Source organism: Mixophyes fleayi, unplaced genomic scaffold (genome assembly GCF_038048845.1).
Source record: "Mixophyes fleayi isolate aMixFle1 unplaced genomic scaffold, aMixFle1.hap1 Scaffold_29, whole genome shotgun sequence".
NCBI classification, from domain to species: domain Eukaryota; kingdom Metazoa; phylum Chordata; class Amphibia; order Anura; family Limnodynastidae; genus Mixophyes; species Mixophyes fleayi.
The window spans coordinates 2,646,114-2,660,245 of record NW_027446953.1 but is presented as its reverse complement, the minus strand read 5'-3'; the positions used below and the strand labels follow the sequence as shown (position 1 = coordinate 2,660,245).

Here is a 14,132-nt window from a genome sequence, read left to right as displayed (position 1 = left end):
TATTTTAAAGACCCGGGCACTGTCTGATTCCTGGTGGCTGGTCCCTTCTCAGGCACCAGCAACTGCATGTGGCCATGGATCATCCTGATCTGTTTCTCCCCTGCACTCTCTTCCAATCCCCTCTGCCTGTCTTCCTCCTATCTCCCTCACTGACACATCTCACATGGATTGCGCATCACATGACAGGAGCATAGCTTTGAAAGATCCTTGTTCAAATTTCATAAGTGGGGTGGACAGAAAAGCATTTTTTTAATTATCCTGACTGAGTTGTTAATTATATTTTTGGCTTTTTACTTTTTTATAATCATACATAAATATGTATAAAATACATATCACATTTGTTTGAGGTGGTGGGGCAGAAGCTTATAACACTCAGATATTATTTTAAATAGTACATTAGCATGTCAAGTATAATTTGGGCCTAGTTGTCATAAATGTGATATTAAAAACCTATATTTTAAAATAAAATTAAATCCTATGCCTCCTAATAACCCATCGTAGTCTTGCGAGCAGCGTGGTCTCTCTACAAAGTTTAGATGTCCTTTTTTAATTGCCCCACAGTTTTTTGGAGATCTCTGGTGAGTGATAGTTTAAAGTTCGCAAGGAGGGTACACAAGTCCAATATGTCCCTTTCTTGTGTCTGGTCGTTGACTTATTCATGGTGAAATTGTTGAGAGGTTCAAAGTACAGGTCAGACAGAAAACAATACTTGCAATGAGGATGAAGCTCTGGACAGACTAGCATTTATTCTCACATCATTCTCAGCGCAGCAGCAGTGGAAAGAAAGAGTCTCTGTTCAGCTGGGCCGAACTGCAGTGCAAGTGGTTTGGGAACAGGTGCAGGTGCAACCGAGAGAGTAGTGATTTGCACCATGTCCACAATCTCTGCATCTACCACTAGATGGCAGCAGACATTTCAGAGCCTTGAATGTGTTTAATAGCCAATGGGGGGGGCAGCACCGCAGTGAAAGCCAGGCAGACCTGTATTACTGAGCCCGAAGGCGTACCTAGAGTCAGTATATATATTGGCTGATTTACCCTCTGCCAATTCACACGCTCTCCTTAGTGCTACTAGTTCCGCCACCTGGGCTGAGTGAGGTGGGCCAAGGGGTTCAGCTTCTACCACATCCTGATCATCTACAACAGCGTAACCAGTACCTAGCTCTCCTGTCTCTGTCTGTCTATGGCAACTTCTGTCTGTATAAAACGTAAAATCTACATTTTCTAAGGGGGTGTCACGTATGTCGGGCCTTGCAGTAAAGGTCTGGTTCAGGTGTTCCATACAGTCATGCGTGTCAGTATTCTTGCCTAACTCATCATCAACCAGGGTCTCCTCACCTCCCACCCTTTGTGTCTCTTGAGACACATACGGAAGGTATGTAGCTGGATTTAAGGTGCTACATCGTTTGATGGTGATGTTTGAGGGTGCCATCAGGGCTAGTTCCCACTTTGTGAATCTAGCTGAAGAAACATGTCTGGTTTGGGCTGAATTTAACAGAGCTGATACAGCATGGGGTGTATAGATAGTTGAATTATGTCCTAATACTACGTCCTCGCTCTTACTCACCAGAAGAGCCGTTGCTGCTACACTTCTGAGACATGTTGGGAGTGATCTTGCCACATTGTCTAATTGTGCACTGTAGTATGCTACCGGTCTGCTAGCGTCACCATGTTTCTGTGCGAGGACACCTGCTGCACAACCATCAGCTTCTGTACAAAATAGCTCAAAAGGCTTTTCATAATCAGGTATTCCCAATGCAGGTGCTCTCGTCAGACTATCTTTAAGATTAAAGAACGCTTGCTCTGACTCTTCTGTGTGTACAACACGTTCTGGTTTTGAGGAAGAGACTAGCATCTGCCATGGTAATGCCAGAATAGAAAAACCTGGGATCCAGGATCTACAGTATCCACACATCCCCAAGAAAGTACGAATCTGCTTCTGGCTCTGCGGCAGAGTCATGTGTTGTATGGCCTCAATTCTGTCGGTTGTGTCGAAGTCAGTAAATTGGATAAAGTCATTTCAATTAAAGTCTAGCAAACTTGGTTGTCTTTGTTTGAAAAGATGCATACGGTACGCATCGACGTACAAGGGCACGCTACGGCGTGAAAGGGCGTACGCATCCACTACACGTGGCAGCAACAGTAATTGGTCTTTTACCATACATTCGCACAAACACGCATACTTATAAAATAGTACACATTAATGGTAGTTGCAACACATAGTCAGTTATGTCGAAATATAGTAGTATTTATATGTTATATCAGAGTTACATGCATATTAGTGAAATACACGGAACGGGTTAAAGGAATAACATCATGAGTGGTATCATAATGAACCTTGTTACATATCCTACTGTTTGGTTCACTCTGCGAGGGAATCGCAGAGTGCATACACAAGTTATGAATGATAGAGAATTATGAACTACTTAAGACTAAGGAATCCTGGCGGGAAGAGCAGAGCATACCCCCTGCAGAGATGACCCCCTCCTTTGGATTCCTTAGGATGAACCAGCCAATGATTGACGACCCCTTGGACATTCCTGAGACCCGGACCAATAGATGCAAGCCATACCATCTTCATTGTATTACTGTATTTGATTGTGTATATAAGCAGCAGCTTGTGATCCAGAGTGCAGACATCTTGTCCCCAGACTTCAGGATTGAATGACTGCACTGGATCCAGAGCGCCTGCGATAAGTAACGGCTGTATTTACTATTACTTCGCTTGAGCATATTTTTCCACTTATTGCGAATAAATCTTTGTGCTTTGGAAACACAAATCGAGGTTCGACAATCGTTATTGGTTAGCGACAAAACGCACATAACAGTTGTCAGGTGTCTTAGCCCCTTAGTGAGGCAGTGTCCTAAGTATTTGACCTTAGTCTGACATGGCTGTAATTTATCCTTTGCCACCTTGTGCCCTGTTTGTGAAAGATGAAGCAACAACAATTTAGTATCATGTAAACTTGACATAAAAGAATCAGAGCACAGCAACAAATCGTCCACATATTGAATTAGAACAGACCCATTGTGGGGTTGAAAGGATTGCAAACAGTCATGTAAGGCTTGGGAAAAAATACTGGGGCTGTCAATTAACCCCTGGGGTAGTCTGGTCCATGTGTATTGCACTCTCTGTAGGAGAATGCAAAAAGGTATTGGCAGTCAGGGTGAAGAGAGACTGAGAAGAAAGCAGAACATAGATCAATGACAGTAAAATGACTGGCAGACGGTGGAATCTGCATGAGGATGACAGCTGGATTCGGCACTACGGGGAATTGGCTCTCAACAACTTTGTTAATTCCCCTTAAGTCCTGGACTAATCTATAGCCCCTCCCCCCATTCTTCTTCACAGGGAAAATGGGACTATTTGCTGTACTGGCTGTACGAATTAAAATCCCTTGTTGTAACAGCCTCTCAATAAAAGGATACATCCCTAGTTCCACCTCCGGTTTTAATGGATACTGTGGGATTTTTGGAGCTATCCTACCACTTTTTAGATTGACCATGACAGGGGCTACGTTTGCCATCAGTCCAGTGTCCTGTCCATCTCTGGTCCATAGGGAACCTGGTATTTCCAGCAACATCCTCTTTACTTGAGATGGACTTTGTTCTATAACAGGAGAGTGTAACATTAACCTTTGAGGGGTGTCCAATATATCCTGTACCTCATGTGCGACCTTCTTCGGTATATCTAAGAACACACCATCAGAAGTACAGTATATGACACATCCCATTTTACATAACAAGTCTCTCCCTAGCAAGTTAGTAGGAGCCGCTGCAGCCAAGAGAAATGAATGCTTAGTATGCAGAGGCCCAATAGTAACCTCAGCAGGTTTAGTTAGAGGATAATGTAACACTTTTCCCGTTACCCCCATAGCTGGAATAGTTTTACTGGTCACCTGTAGATTGAAAGGAGAGGTTATCACAGATCGGGCCACCCCTGTATCTACAAGGAAAGTTTATTTCCTACCAGCTATGTCAACTATCATTTTTGGTTCTTCACTCTGACTCTCAGTTAACCTCACTGGCTGTAGACTACAGTTATGACCTGACCCCTAGCGCTGACTATTGATTTCCCGCGCAGCATTTGCTGCTGTAATAAGCCCGGATAAATGTGAGTCTTCTAATCTATGTGAATCCCTCCTTGGAGGATATCTATGTGACCCTTCATTAGGATTATACCTTCCCTTTGTACAATCTTTTCTCATATGTCCTTCTTCTTTGCAATTGTAACATCTGAACATTCTGCGTTTCCCGTTATGTGGGTTATATGCTGGTGGTCGTGTATGCATTTCCCCTAATGCCTGTATACTCACCGTCATCAACTTGTCACTCTTTTCTTCCTTTTTTCTAAAGATATTTTTGTCATGTTCCACAGCAACTTCTCTAAGAGAATCTACCGTGCTGCCTCTCCAACCAGGGGTTGAGGTTTGTACTCTTGTTTTTAGATTTTCCTTTAAACCATCCATCAGTACTGTTACCGCTACTTCCCTATGATGTGGGTTCTCCCTTATATCTGATATCCCCGTAAACTGTGTCATTGATGCAAGAGCTCTACCAAAATAATCCGCTGCAGTTTCACTGTCTTTTTGTTTTATGGTGAAAATCTTACTCCAATTTACACTAACATTGCCAAGTGTATGGTTGCAAAATAAGAGCAATGGTCCTACAATGATCAAAATGTGTTGTATCATATTCTGGCATTGCTGAAGGTCTGGTAAGCGGTTAACCGCTGTCATCTTAGGTGCCTGGATATTTTCAGACAGCACCAAGGTGATCCCTCTGCTTGGCCCAAACTCTCAACGGCTAGGTCTGTTAAATTTAGGCATCCAAATGGCTAAATTGGAAGCACATTTTGACGGTTGGCATGTGGGTCCATGCACGTCAAACAGTACCATTGGTTTGTCTCTTCTCCTCTCTTATTCTCAGGTACATACTTTCGAAAGATAAAGGATTTGTTTAACCTATAGTTACCCTTGAAAACGAGAAAACGATTCCTTGTTCCACTGCCAGCTAAACTTTACAGCAGCAAGAAAAATAGAATTAAACTGATCATGACTACGAGAATTGTACACGGGGTTGTGTGTAATTTCTTGCAGTGGCCATAAATAAACCAGAACAGTATTCGGGCTATTCTTCATCCAACGGTGGCGTTCTATAACGCTGTTACATTTTCTAGTGAAAAGTTTAAACACAGAAAACACAAAGCAGGTATGTTTTGACAGTTGCTAAAATGAATACTTTGCAAAGCCTTGCGCCTGGTCGGAGAGAGAGAACATAAATAAGAGAATGTTAAGAAGGGTTCTCAGAATACAATGAGTCATGAAATTACCTCTAGATACGGGGGGGCTTAATGTATTTGTTTTACCTGGCGATCCCTTTGTTGACCTTTTCAAAAAAGCAGCGAAGACACACGGATGTAGAGCTTTCAATTCTGGTCCGATTTTGCGAAGACCTGTTGCCGTTTTATTTTTTTACTTATAAGGGAATTGTTAAAAACAGTCTGGTATAATTAGAGTAAATTCAATACTGAGCCAGGAGCTGCACCTTTATCAAAATATGGGCAGCACGGTGGCTAAGTGGTTAGCACTTCTGCCTCATAGCACTGGGGTCATGAGTTCAATTCCTGACCATGGTCTTATCTGTGAGGAGTTTGTATGTTCTCCCCATTTTTTGCGTGGGTTTCCTCGCACAATCCAAAAACATACTGGTAGGTTAATTGGCTGCTATTAAAAAATGCCCTAGTCTCTCTCAGTGTATGTTAGGGGATTTAGATTGTAAGCTCCAATGGGGCAGGGACTGATGTGAGTGAGTTCTCTGTACAGCGCTGCGGAATTAGTAGCGCTATATAAATAGATGATGATGATGATATCAGACTTGGCAACGTATCAGTGATAGAACTATAAGTCTCATTATGCCTGCCACTTTGGTTCATATGACAGTTGTACAGATTGATGAAGATCAGGCCACTTTTCCAGGCACCAACTTTTATGTGGCGTAGACACCAAACGTGTTGTATTTAGTGGGACAATTACGATTTACTGTGGGCAAAAATGGGTGGACCAATGACTTAGGGGCATGGCTAACGCAGACCAATTATCAGTGGGCTTCCAAAGTGCAGTGACCCATAGCAACCAACCAGTATGAGTTTTACACTGAAAGCATATCTTTGATTGGCTGTGTGAGATACTGACCGCTTGCGCTGAGGTCATAAACTTACCTCAGTGAGTTTAGGTTTCCTGCAGCAAAGTGAAAGCCTTCTACTATTACACAAATATTAAGTGTTTCCATCATCTGCTGCTGTGTTTTACCTGACAGACATTTCCTACCATCCTGTCTCGCGTTATAGACTATAAAGTGGCATCTCCTCTAGTACTCAGGAAACCAAGCTCTAAAATGATGACATTCTTTGAAAAAATATAATCTTCTAAGCGTCAGGTTATTATAATCTCATTAATTCACTTAATTTGCACGGAAGAGTGAGGAAATACCAAAGACAACAGCCTCTCGTAAATTGAAAGTGACATTGCTGTGAAGCTTTGCTCGTTTTGCAGTGAGATAGACAATGTTCTACAGGACAGAATCGGGCTATTGGAGGAAAGCAGCCTGAACCAGCCACAGCTTGTGGTCATACCGCTGTTATTGGACGGGGGATTGCTTACTAAATATATAAACTGCTGAATAAGAATGATCCCAACACACAGAGACCTTAAATACAGGCTGGACAAATGATAGTGTTTATAAAATATTAAGGCGTTATGCGATATTGGAACTCTGTGATTTTGGTGAATTCTAGGTCTGGAGATTACACTAAGCATAAGTTCCAATAATTTCTAATAGGCAACTATAAAAAAAAATGTAAGGGCCACAAAACCTAAAATACAAGATAATAAAATATGAAAAGGCAATTTGTTATACCTCTAAATATAAGTTCTCAGACCACAAGAGAAGTTGTTTGACATTGCACGCGATGTCATTAGCTAACGGAGTAAAGGCTATTGTTGTGTGTGCTGTAAGTAGGTCCATACATTATTCTTTGATATACTTAAAGACAGGAAGTCTGGTATTTACAGATAAACATCATTATCACAAACTTAGCTCAAATAATGTTAGTGCAAACTACTGTCCAGTCCGCAGAGCTGACAGATACACGTTCTCTCGGGTTTCAACTGACTCTGTATGGTGACATTGGAAAGTCGGGGATCATAACTAAGGGTGGGGGTGTAGCCCAGACTGGGCAACCCCTTTAAATGCAAATCATGTCACTGCGCATGTTCAAAATGTGCGCAGCCTGATGCCCTGGTGCCAATACACAATACCCAGTCGTTAGCAGCTCCACGGCTCTGTACTGGTGATACCACTCTAAAATGGGACCGTGCCAATTCATATTTAAAAATTGCCTTTAAAGACTATTTTTGCTTCCATACACTTGGAAAGATTTCTAGTAACATGTATAAAACACAGTTTTATATACACAACCACTAAAACTGAAGACGAGCCACACACTTCCATCTCTTGTAGACAGAAGAATGGGCAGCATGGTGGCTCAGTGGTTAGCACTTCTGCCTCACAGCGCTGGGGTTAATGAGTTCCATTCCCAACCATGGTCTTATCTGTGTGGAGTTTGAGTGTTCTCCCCGTGTTTGCGTTGGTTTCCTCCGGGTGCTCTGGTTTCCTCCCACACTCCAAAAACATACTGGTAGGTTAATTGGCTGCTATTAAAAAATTGACCTTAGTGTCTCTCACTCTGTGTGTATGTTGAAGAATTTAGACTGTAAGCCCCAATGGGGCAGGGACTGATGTGAGTGAGTTCTCTGTACAGCGCTGCGGAATCAGTGGCGCTATATAAAAAGCTGCTGCTAATGATACTACAAATGTCTAGTTTACAATCACCACAGGTTAATATCATCATGCTTTTAGGAGACATATAACATAATCACAATCCGTTTCCTCTGAGTACTCTAGAAATTTGTGTTTTAAACTGAATTTAGGGTTACATTGACTGACAGATTCTCAATTTTTCTGTTTAGCATGGGGTTGTTATTAGAACACCTTTTAACTCTTTCGTTTCCCGATCTCTCTACTTTGAGGAAAGACTGGCTAAAAGGTTTGATTTGTGGAACAATTGCAACAATGGGACATCCATATTGGCAGCATGATATGTCTGAACTCCTTACCTGTATCCCGTTTTTTTTATGATGACAAAGCTTTACCTTCAGATCTGTCATAAATTCTTGACTCTGCACACTCCGTAGAGATCTATGGACACTGCCGGTCGTGAGTACATACACACTGCAGAATTAGAACGACATCGTTCCACCGAATTTTTAATCCTTGGAGTGTACAAGCTAATGTGATATCGGGTTGAGCGGTTGGCCCGATAATCGGCTGTAAACCCTGTAGTGTGTACCCAGCCTTACTCAGACAGCGGTGGATCTGGAATCAGGAATCAGTTCTGTCACGTGAACACTGAAATCTGGTCAATGGTGTGAAGACCACAATATAAGCGCTATGAAAAAGTAATAGTTGTTTTTTTTAAAGTACAGTTTGAGAAGTCACTCAGCAGCGAGTTAAAAATAGTCAACACGGTTTTAAACAATAAGACCCGGACTCCACTTCTGAATCATTATTTGCATGTTTCAATATTTTTTATGGCTTCAGACATTTCCTAATCCTTAATAGTGAACAGATGCTTTAACTATCAATGCCTCTGTTTTATCGCTGGGACTCTGGAACGTGTCACTAAAAAAAACTTTGCATAATGCATTTTGGTGACAAAATCATTACTCACGTGTGAACTGTCACCCTGTTCTTTGTAAAGAAATGATGAGGTCACCATTAACATAGCAATAATATTTTTTTTTTCTAAAATAATTTACATGTTGGGTGCCATTAATATAAAATATCATCATGCATGTTATATTTTCTGTATTCCTTCATGCCTATCAATGGTGAGTTTAGTTTGTTCTAGACAGTTTTACTCAACTTCATACTTTGGAAATCCAATTTAGCAACTGGTTGCAGAGGTAAATATATTGGACAGACTGTGGAAACCAAATTAGTATTAAAATTGCTCTCCCTGTTCCTACCTTGTAGTTACGCTACCAAAACGGACTTTCTAAAAAGTGTCCTACGAAGCCAAGTCCATGAATAAAGCCTGTGCACAAGCTTTTATTCTTCTATTGTTGCCGTTTCCTGAGTATAGTGACTCCCTAGAAAAAATAAGTTCAAAGGAAGAAAAATAAACTGCTCTACACCATTTCAGCTATCCAAGTGTCCCTCCGCTTTTTTTTTTTTTTTTAAGTGGGAAAATTTTTTGGACTCCATCATTGTCCCATTTCACCATGAATATGTGAACTAGATTTATCATTTTGGAAACCTGCATTGTTTTGCTATGGGCAAGGTCGATTTTTACCTATGTAACCAGAGCACTGTTAGGGTAAAGAAAAGAAAGTATGTTGATTTTGACATAAAGACTGGCAGCAGCATTCTGTTAACATGAGCTGAGATTGTAATAGACTTTTTTCTTTAACTAAACAGAAAAGAAACAAAGTTTCTACCACAAGTTTACCAATTTAGGATTGCCTTAGATAATGAAGAAAGAGCAAGTAGCAGAGGATGGTTTCGATCCATCGACCTCTGGGTTATGGGCCCAGCACGCTTCCGCTGCGCCACTCTGCTAGTCGTGCAATGTTTGTTGACTAGATGACTGGTTTTCATATCAATTTTTAGACATCATCTAATCCATCCTCTTGAGGTGTGGGGTGCCTCTGATCCAATTACCTTCATGCCTATCAATGGTGAGTTTAGTTTGTTCTAGACAGTTTTACTCAACTTCATACTTTGGAAATCCAATTTAGCAACTGGTTGCAGAGGTAAATATATTGGACAGACTGTGGAAACCAAATTAGTATTAAAATTGCTCTCCCTGTTCCTACCTTGTAGTTACGCTACCAAAACGGACTTTCTAAAAAGTGTCCTACGAAGCCAAGTCCATGAATAAAGCCTGTGCACAAGCATTTATTCTTCTATTGTTGCCAAAAACCAATTCCATATGCAATGGCAGCTAAATGTTTCCTGAGTATAGTGTCTCCCTAGAAAAAACAAGTTCACAGGAAGAAAAATAAACTGCTCTACACCATTTCAGCTATCCAAGTGTCCCTCCGCTTTTTTTTTTTTTTTTAAGTGTGAAAATTTTTTGGACTCCATCATTGTCCCATTTCACCATGAATATGTGAACTAGATTTATCATTTTAGAAACCTGCATTGTTTTGCTATGGGCAAGGTCGATTTTTACCTATGTAACCAGAGCACTGTTAGGGTAAAGAAAAGAAAGTATGTTGATTTTGACATAAAGACTGGCAGCAGCATTCTGTTAAAATGAGCTGAGATTGTAATAGACTTTTTTATTTAACTAAACAGAAAAAAAACAAAGTTTCTACTACAAGTTTACCAATTTAGGATTGCCTTAGATAATAAAGAAAGAGCAAGTAGCAGAGGATGGTTTCAATCCATCGACCTCTGGGTCATGGGCCCAGCACGCTTCCGCTGCGCCACTCTGCTAGTCGTGCAATGTTTGATCACTACTTTTACTGATTTTTTTTTATAAATTCTTTATTTATTTCAAAGAGGATTCAAAAAGATGCAAAAGACAGATCAGAACTGCACAATCATGTACAAGGTCTTACAAAATACATTGGAAATAAGTTAAAAAACCACCTAACACACCCTCCCTCTTCCCTGATCAATGCCCGAGTAAAGATTGCGGCGGCAAGCGGGGAATATAAAGAATCCGGATCTTGCGAGATCCGATGGCGGGATTATGACCGTTAATCCTCGTTTTTAGTTTTGCGATCGGCGGGAATACCCGAACAGTGCTCGGATTGGGCTCGGATCCGCACTGTTCGGAGGTGTTCGGATTGTGAGAATCCGAGCCCGCTCATCCCTACTAGTAATACTCATTTATCTTGCTACCATGAGCTATACTCTTCTCTAATACACTTAGATAAATTCATCACATCAAAAAGTATGTGGTATCAGCACACACCTGAGGTCAAATATAAAGAGTATTTTTTTACTATTATTCAAATTGGCATGACATAAATACAACCACCCTCCACACCAGGGATAGCCAAACAGTCGTAGCCTGAGAGCCAAAAAATACCCATAGATACGGCAAAGAGCCAACTTTACTTTTTATATATGTGTGCATTAAATATACATTGCATAAACATGCGCATACATAACGCTCACATATTGAAAATATAACATCATTTGCAATATCTTGCTAAGCAATTATATGATTGCTAGAAAATAAAATAAAAATCCTTTCTTGGTATTATTTTTATCAACTTTGTTTTATGCAAAGTTCAGTATATCACAACATCAAGAGGTGTCAAATAAAGATATGAAATATATAAATACTAACAGGAAAATAATTGTATAAACAGTGTTTGGTGTGAAAAAGGAATAAAAATTCAGACAAAATGTAATCAGACAATCATTTAAGAGACTGAAAATATGGAAAGAAAAAACCAAACTGGTTTTTATATTTTCCTAAAGGTGAGAAAGGAACGAAGGTAGGAAATATAGGCTCAAGTAGGGAGGCGGTGTGGACTGAAAAGATGAAGAGAGAAAAAGGGGGGAGGCTAGAGAATAGGAGGGGATGTAGCAGGGAGGGAGGTAGGATCAGGTGGATCGAGTCTAAAAGATTGAAAAATTATAACAAGAAGGGTATGCGAAAATGAAAGTAGGAAGCCCATGGGTCCTATAATTTCAGGAATGGTTTAGAGGTGTTGTGAAGAATGCTAGTCATATATTCCATTTTATATGTGTGATCAGTGGTTGACGTGGGGGTGTATACGGTGGTTTGTCATGCCTCCACTTCTACTGCCTTCATTGTAAAACTATCAATTTTCATTCACTTGTATTCCCATTACATTTTTCATACCGCCACTTCGACCACTGGCCAGGATTGTTAGAACAGAATAGATTTGGTATAAAGTGATATATATATATATATATATATATATAATATATTCATTCTATTTATTTTATTAGTAGCTACTTTTATATAAGTCAACTTGTATATTTGGTTTAGTGGTTCCTTAAGGGGCCCAGCAAAACATATTTGTATTAATGTTCAGGTATATATCCTTGTTATATTTCTTGTTATCTTTGTCTGTATTTTTAATTTCTAACCATGTTTCCTATTTTTATGTTGCCACAGACAGAACTTCCATATGATGTAGTAATCCCTAGAGCCACAGCCAACACTCATCCAGCTACCAGCGGAAACTCCACGTTGAGGGCAGAGGATGCATATGCTGCACAGACCCGGCACAATGCAAATAATGCACAGGTATGATGACTGTGTATATATGTTTAGTAGGTGTTGGTCATAGTATGTGTGTTCACTGATGGACATCTGCAATGTCACACCTTAGTCAGTGCATGCAATATATTTACCATTCTATAATCTCATTTCTAAACTGACCTGTACATGAAAATGCTGGAAATATTAATCATTTCATGTTTAAGATTGGTCATATCTCTTTAACCTGTCATTGCTAAATAATCATACAAGATAACCGTAAGGACTCAGATATGAATATCACAATTAATGTAATGATCGAACACAGTTACTTGAGACACATATTGTAACATTACTGATGATTAAGTATCATTGGTTATAGAGATAAGTGCTGAATTTAGTAGCTAAAATATCATAGTTTGTTGTATCTGGAAGACTATTGTTTATATATGTTCTTTTTCTTTTGTTTTAGCCGAACTCCCCGTACAGTAAATGGTGAAATCCTAATTCTACAATGACCAAAGCTGGAAATCCTCCCCCGTCTTACAAAAACAAAGATCAGTACCTAATTATTGAACACATAGCTGACACTCTAACTGCAGAACATAATTAATAGAATGTTTGGTAAAATGGCATATGTCATTGGTGGGCGTTCATTTTCATAACGTCATAACTACTGTTGAAAAGTAACTGATTTTTCAATATGCTAGTATGTATTCAATGCCAAAGCAAGCATTTTATATCAACTGATTTAAAAAGCAACATTCAACTATCTTATGTTTCACCCGTACAGCCAGCAAGTGAATTGTTTAACATGATTTTGGAAATAATTAGAGGTCATTGCAAGGTCAAATTTATTAACTGCAGGTTAATATGGCGTTACATTATGCAACCGCGTGCGGTTTGATGCTTTATTTGCACAGTCATTTTTGAAGCTCATCCATTGCCTACAGATTATGGTGTCAGCCATTTTGTGCCTCATGTCTTAATTATGTCACTAGTTTTTAGTAAGTTGACAAACACAATTTTCATGATTATCGGCTCGGCACACAAAATGGCTGCCCCACTGTGTGTTCATGACAGATACACTCTTAAGTGGATGGCGAAAGACAACCTTTTCAGCCCTACTAAAGGTTAAAAGTTGCTGCCGAAATGCTACTGAATATCTTGGTGCCTTCAATACAACTTTCTGTCCGTTTATTTCACTTGTTATTTACGGGGCAGTGTCTCTAACTTTAAAAATGAAAAAAAACGCAATATTTTTTGTGTATATTTTATTTGACATTCTGTATAAAAGAAATGTAAAGACTGTTATTTTTACACTATATTTTGCGTATGAATGTGCGATTGTATGTTTGTGTGTTATCTGATTGTGTCAGAAATCATGTGATCTTCTGTGACTGTGCTTTTCCAATCATCTCAGCAGGACCCATTCCTGTACTGGTTTCTAGAAGAGAAAACGTGTTCTATTTAAATTGTCCATGAAACCTCTGTAAATTCTTATATTCCAGATGTGTTCTTGTGGCTTTATGTGTGTGTGTTTGTTTTTTTCTGGATAAAGTAAAATAAAACTTTTATTTAAATGAAACCCTGTGTTGTGCTGCTATTTTCAAATACGTTCTAGTAAAATTGGTAATTCCTTGGTTGAATTGCATCTTATGGAATCACATAAGCTATATAGTAATATAGTTGACCATTTACATGGTACAGTAACCCATGGCAACCAATCAAATGCTTCCTTTCATTAGTGCAGCTTGCACTAGACTTCTCAAAGCTGCTTTGCTTTGTATATTAGATGCAGGATTAATTTTGTAGATGAA

At 39.6% G+C, this 14,132-nt stretch overlaps 1 long non-coding RNA gene and 1 other non-coding gene across 3 annotated transcripts in view; one reads left to right on the top strand and one right to left on the bottom strand.

The window, feature by feature from the left end:
- LOC142127206 (uncharacterized) overlaps positions 1 to 14,132 on the top strand; it is a 174,971-nt gene that overhangs the window by 51,082 nt on the left and 109,757 nt on the right. Inside the window, exons 2-3 of one of the 2 annotated variants that reach the window (XR_012685340.1) lie at positions 12,229 to 12,360; positions 12,785 to 12,944. This is a non-coding gene — a long non-coding RNA (uncharacterized LOC142127206). Of the gene's footprint in view, positions 1 to 12,228; positions 12,361 to 12,784; positions 13,901 to 14,132 lie in introns of those variants that run through there. The other variant, XR_012685339.1, reaches the window with a different exon arrangement.
- Positions 9,609 to 9,680, bottom strand: TRNAM-CAU (transfer RNA methionine (anticodon CAU)). Its single transcript has one exon. It is a non-coding gene; the product is annotated as a tRNA-Met (tRNA).